The 6,051-nt window shown below is 54.2% G+C and overlaps 1 non-coding gene across 1 annotated transcript; it reads right to left on the bottom strand.

Moving 5' to 3' along the window:
- Positions 1–5,641: 5,641 nt before the first annotated feature.
- Positions 5,642–5,760, bottom strand: LOC134312573 (5S ribosomal RNA). The gene has a single exon (XR_010011569.1). It is a non-coding gene; the product is annotated as a 5S ribosomal RNA (ribosomal RNA).
- Between the last annotated feature and the right edge of the window lie 291 nt (positions 5,761–6,051).

Raw genomic sequence — 6,051 nt, 5'->3', positions numbered from 1 at the left:
TAGTATTATTATTATTTACTTCTGCATTTGCGTCCTTTCTTCCCACGTGACAGAAAGGTGCGACCAACCATGGACGCAGCAGAAACGCCACCCCCTATCGACGTACTACGCCACCAGGGTGTGGCGTTAGGCAGGCACGAGGTGGCCATTAGTCAATTGGCGCAGCAGGTAGCTGCGCTTAGCCAGCAGTCTCCAGCTTTAGGAGCCGGCCCACACCCCCCACCCCATTCTGGAGGATGTGGAAGCCGCGACACCCCCATTCCTCCTCCTGAAAGATATTCGGGAGAGGCCAAGAGGTGCCGTGGCTTCCTCCTCCAGTGCGCGCTAGCCTTCGAGTTGCAGCCCTCCCGCTACCCCACAGAGCGGTCGAGGGTTGCCTATATCGTTTCCCTCTTGACTGGCCGAGCCTTGGAATGGGCTACCGCCCTCTGGGAGCAGAACGCTCCGGAATGCTCATCCGAAAGCGCCTTTAAGGAGGCCTTAAAGGAGACCTTCTTCCACCCCTCGGGGGGTCGCGAGGCAGGCCCACGCTTACTTGAGCTAACCCAAGGTAATCGGCCAGTCGTAGATTACGTAATTGAATTTAGGACACTAGCGGCGGAGTGTGGGTGGGATGAGGGCTCTCTCACCGCCATCTTTCATCGTGGCTTATCGGAGAGGATAAAGGATGAGCTGGCCACCAGGGACCGCCCAACGACCCTTAAGGCCTGCTATACGCTGGCCACAGCCATCGATACCCGTCTTCGCCAGCGAAACCGGGAGCGGGGTACCTGTCCCCCGTTTACCCGCTTGCTGGCGCCCCCTAAGTCTCCTCCACCGGCCCTGGATCCCGAACCCATGCAGTTGGGCTCAGCCCGTGCCAATGCCCGTTCGGCATCGGGCTCGTTCTCCCGACCCCGGCAGCCGGAAAAACATCTAGGCCGCTCTCGAGTCAGGGACTCGGGAGTGAGCCGACCTACCATCCCTGCCCAAGGTCTGCTTTTGCAGGCCCGGTTGTCCTGGGGCCTCGGGAACACAAACCTTCAGGTTTGTGTCGATTCAGGTGCGGTGGAGAATTTCATTGACAGCGATCTGGTACACAGGCTGGGGATTGAGGTCCAACCGCTAGCATCACCAGTGTCGGTCCATGCGGTGGATGGCCGACCTGTAGCGGGCAGCCCGATAACCCAACAGACAAGACCTCTCACGTTGCGTCTGCAAAACCACGAGGAACGGATTACCTTTCTTGTAACTCACGTTCCTCACCTCCAGGTGGTTTTGGGGTATTCGTGGCTGCAAAGACACAATCCTCAGATCGACTGGGCCACCGGATCAATCTTCATCTGGGGAACGCGGTGTCGCGACTCGTGTTTGCTGCAAGGTGGCACGAGTTCTGCTCCGACGGAACCGAAGATGGAGGTGCCGGATTTGGCAGCTGTTCCCCCTGTGTACCATGACTTACGGGAAGTTTTTAGCAAGTCCCGGGCGCAGGACTTGCCCCCCCACAGACGGTTCGATTGCGCCATCAATCTTTTGTCCGGCACTACTCCTCCTAGGGGGCGCCTTTTTTCGCTCTCCGGTCCAGAGAGGGTGGCTATGGAGGAGTATGTGCGTGAGGCACTTAAACAGGGGTTCATCCGTCCTTCCTCCTCCCCAGCTGGGGCAGGGTTCTTTTTTGTGAACAAAAAGGACGGCACCCTGCGCCCCTGTATCGATTATCGCGGTCTGAACGCCGTTACGATCAAGGATCGGTACCCGCTGCCGCTGATGGCCACGGCTTTCGAAGCCCTTCAGCGAGCTTCTGTTTTTTCCAAGCTCGATCTTCGCAGCGCGTACAATTTGATCCGGATCAGGCAGGGGGATGAGTGGAAGACTGCGTTCATTACGCCCACTGGCCACTATGAATACCGGGTGATGCCATTTGGGTTAATGAATGCCCCCGCAGTCTTCCAGAGATTTATCAATGAGGTCTTGCGGGAGACTCTTGGTAAATTCGTCTATGTTTACTTAGACGATATTCTTATCTTTAGTCGGTCCATCGACGAGCATATAGGGCATGTCCGACGAGTTCTCCAGCTTTTGCTTGACAACCATTTGTTTGTCAAACTGGAGAAGTCAGTCTTTCACTCCCCCACGGTTTCGTTCCTGGGGTTTGTAGTGGCCGAGGGCACCCTGCGCATGGACTCGGCTAAGGTATCAGCTGTGGAGAAGTGGCCAACTCCAAGTTCTTTACGCCAACTGCAAAGGTTTTTGGGCTTTGCAAACTTTTTTTCGGCGTTTCATTAAGAACTTTAGCTCAGTCGCCTCTCCGTTAACGGACCTTACAGGAAAAGGTCCGTTCCGATGGACGGTGCAGGCCCAACAAGCTTTTGACGAGCTAAAAACACTCTTGACAACTGCTCCCGTTTTACAGTTGCCCGACCCAGAGGAACCCTTCGTTGTCGAAGTGGATGCCTCCGAGGTCGGAGCTGGGGCAGTTTTGTCCCAAAGAGTGGGGCCAGAGAAGAAGCTGCATCCATGTGCCTTCTTCTCGCACCGCCTGACTCCAGCCGAGCGGAACTACCCGGTTGGAGACAGGGAACTCTTGGCCATTAAGTTGGCGTTAGAGGAGTGGCGACACTGGCTCGAGGGGGCCAATCATCCTTTTCTTGTCTGGACGGATCACAAAAATCTGTCATTCATCCAGCAAGTCAAGAGGATGAACTCCCGTCAGGCCCGGTGGTCCTTATTTTTTGGAAGGTTCAATTTTACACTGTCTTATAGACCGGGGTCCAGAAACGTCAAACCGGACGCTCTGTCTAGACAGTGGGAACCGACCAGGCCGGAGACCGGACCTGATCCCGTGATCCCCTCGACCCTGATAGCGGCCCCAGTCACATGGGGCATATCGAAGGTCATTCGGGATGCCCACCGGGCTGAACCCGACCCCGGTGGGGGACCTCCTGACAGACTGTACGTACCTTCATCCGTACGGCGTCAGGTTTTTGAATGGGCCCATGCTTCCCCATTTTCGGCGCACCCAGGTGTGACTAAGTCCCTGGTCTTGCTGCGCCGAAGATTTTGGTGGCCGGGGATGGAGAACCAGGTACGTGACTTTGTCCGTGCTTGCTCTGTGTGTGCTCTGAACAAGACACCCAGAGAGCGCCCGCGGGGCCTCCTTCATCCGTTGCCAATACCTGCTAGACCGTGGTCCCACATTTCTCTGGACTTTGTGACAGGCTTGCCAAAATCCAGAGGGTTCACGGCGGTATTGGTAATTGTCGACCGGTTTACCAAATCTTGCCTTTTTATCCCACTGCCCAAGCTACCATCCGCCATGGGTACTGCGCAAATCATCCTGAATCATGTGGTGAGAGCACATGGGGTCCCATCAGACATTGTGTCTGATCGGGGTCCACAGTTTGTAAGCCAGTGCTGGCGGGCCTTTTGCCAACTTCTTGGCGCCACGGCCAGCTTATCCTCCGGCTACCACCCGGAGTCGAATGGGCAGTCGGAGAGGCTGATCCAGGATCTGAGCAAGATGCTCAGGTGCCTGACGGCAGGGAATCCGACCACGTGGTCGGATAAGTTGATATGGGCAGAGTTTGCTCACAACACCCTGCATCATTCGGCGATTGGAATGTCACCGTTTGAGGCTCAGTTCGGGTACCCTCCGCCGCTCTTTCCTGAGCAGGAGCAGCAGGTAGCGGTCCCGTCTGTACAGCTTCATGTCCGCCGCTGCCGCGCCGCCTGGCGCAAAGCTAGGCAGGCACTTGTGGCCACCCAGCGCTCTGTGAAGCGCAAAGCTGACCGCAGGCGGCAGCCGGCTCTTACCTTCCGGCCAGGCCAACGAGTACTTGTGTCAACGAGGGATCTCCCCGTTCGAGGTGCCCCACATAAGTTGGCACCCAAGTACATTGGTCCGTTCAAGGTGGTAAAGCGGATTAATCCGGTGACGTATAGGTTGGAGCTTCCTCCCCGTATGAAAGTGCATCCAACCTTTCATGTCTCCCATCTCCGACCATTTATGTGCGGGGGAGTTTTACCCCCTCCCCAACCTCCCGCCCCTCGTATCATCCAGGGTGCCCCTGCCTTCACCGTCCGCCGGTTGCTTGACAGCAGGAAGGTTCAGGGTAGCACCCAATACTTGGTGGATTGGGAAGGTTACGGCCCTGAGGAACGTTCATGGGTACCGGCTCGCCAGATCCTGGACCCTGAACTGATCCGCGAGTTCCGGCGCAACCGAGCTGCGGGTCTTGGGACCTCAGGAGCTGTCCCTAGAGGAGGGGGTTCTATAACGAGGTCTGTGGTAGCTGGTGAACGTGCCCTGGGTTCCCAGCGAAGCAGACATTACAGAGCTCAGAGAACAAAGGCCTCTTATACCAGGCCTCCTAATTAGTGCTGATCACCCGCAGCCGTGGGGCTGACTACTTAAGCCAGCTCCACACAGCAGCGGGTGTCGCACCTTTGTTTGTTTTCCGGTCCGTGGTGGCAGCTCGTCCACACGTTCGTAGCCTTAGCTGGTAGCCCTGGTGGCGTATGCCATTCGGGTAAGTAAAACCGCAAGGTTTGAGGTAACTGGTATGTTCTGGTGGTCTCGTAGATATAGTGTGGTGCGACGCGGTGCAGTCCTCGAACTGCAGTTCATTTTGCGCTAGCAGTTAGCGTTAGCGGTTTCACTCAGCGCTGTGTTAAAGCGCTGAAAGTATTCTGGCATCAGTGCCTTCAGTTATTCTGAACATTGGATTCTCCAACCGCTGGGTGGCGACTCCGCTGAGCAAGCGGTTGCCGTGCTAAAGACCCCGGTTCGAATCCGCAGTCTAGAACTGCCTAACTTTGTTTATTTGTTTCTTTCTGGTTTCAGATTGGTGTGTCAGCTCCGCGATCCAGGGCGCGCCGACCGGTCACTGCGATTGTTAGTCGCGGTGTTGGGTCTAGCGCTCCTCGGAGTTCCCCTCCTCTCCCTTCGCTCCTAAGCGTATTAGAGGTTCTCGCGCTCCCGTTTTCCAGCACCACTACAGTGCGGTGGTAACGCTCCCGGCTGCCACGCGGCTGACCGGGGTTCGCGTCCCGCTTCCTTCTGTTTTGGTTTCACTTTGTCTATTTTTCATTTAGCTGCGTCAGCAGCTCCGTCGGAGTTTCCGATCGGGTTTTTTGTGTTCTGTTTTTTGTTTGCTGTTTATCTTTCCGTTGTCCTTTATAATTAAATAAAATAGTATTATTATTATTTACTTCTGCATTTGCGTCCTTTCTTCCCACGTGACATCAGGACTTTTTATTTTGATGACACTGACACTTTCATTGACATAAATACTTGCTTTTGAGGAATGAACTCTCCATTTTGAGCAAGTGACACACTTTTGCAGGTTATACACTAGGTTTTGCAGTTTGTACTAATTGTTTTGAGAAATGCACTTACTGTTGTGCAAATGTTAATAGTGATGTGAGAAATGCACCAAAGCGACTGAGAAAAACTGTAAAGGCCTGTTCTTGCTTGCTAGCCAGCTAACTGAGTGCTAGCTAGCTGTCTGTGCTGGAACTAAGAGGAAGATAGATAGATGGATGGATGGATGGATGGATGGATGGATGGATGGATGGATGGATGGATGGATAGACGCTAGCTTCATCATTCTAGCAAAAAGCTAAATGGTACTAAATGAATGGGGCTAAAGAAAAAATGAAAAGCTTACAGCACTCAGTATTCCCAAGCGGTCTCCCATCTAGGTACTAACTGAGCCCAACCTTGCTTAGCTTCTGAGATCGGACGAGATCAGGCGTTCTCAAAGTGGTGTGGCCGTAAGCGAAAGAGGCTGGATTTAAAGGCCTGTTCTAGCTTGCTAGCCAGCTAACTGAGTGCTAGCTAGCTAGCTGTCTGTGCTGGAACTGAAAGAGGCTGGATTTAAAGGCCTGTTCTTGCTTGCTAGCCAGCTAACTGAGTGCTAGCTAGCTAGCTAGCTGTCTGTGCTGGAACTGAAAGAGGCTGGATTTAAAGGCCTGTTCTTGCTTGCTAGCCAGCTAGCTAGCTAGCTGTCTGTGCTGGAACTAAGAGGAAGGCCTTTCATAGATAGATAGATGGATGGATGGATGGATAGA

Source organism: Trichomycterus rosablanca, chromosome 4 (assembly GCF_030014385.1).
Source record: "Trichomycterus rosablanca isolate fTriRos1 chromosome 4, fTriRos1.hap1, whole genome shotgun sequence".
Taxonomy (NCBI): Eukaryota; Metazoa; Chordata; class Actinopteri; order Siluriformes; family Trichomycteridae; genus Trichomycterus; species Trichomycterus rosablanca.
This window is presented reverse-complemented; position numbering and strand designations above follow the sequence as displayed.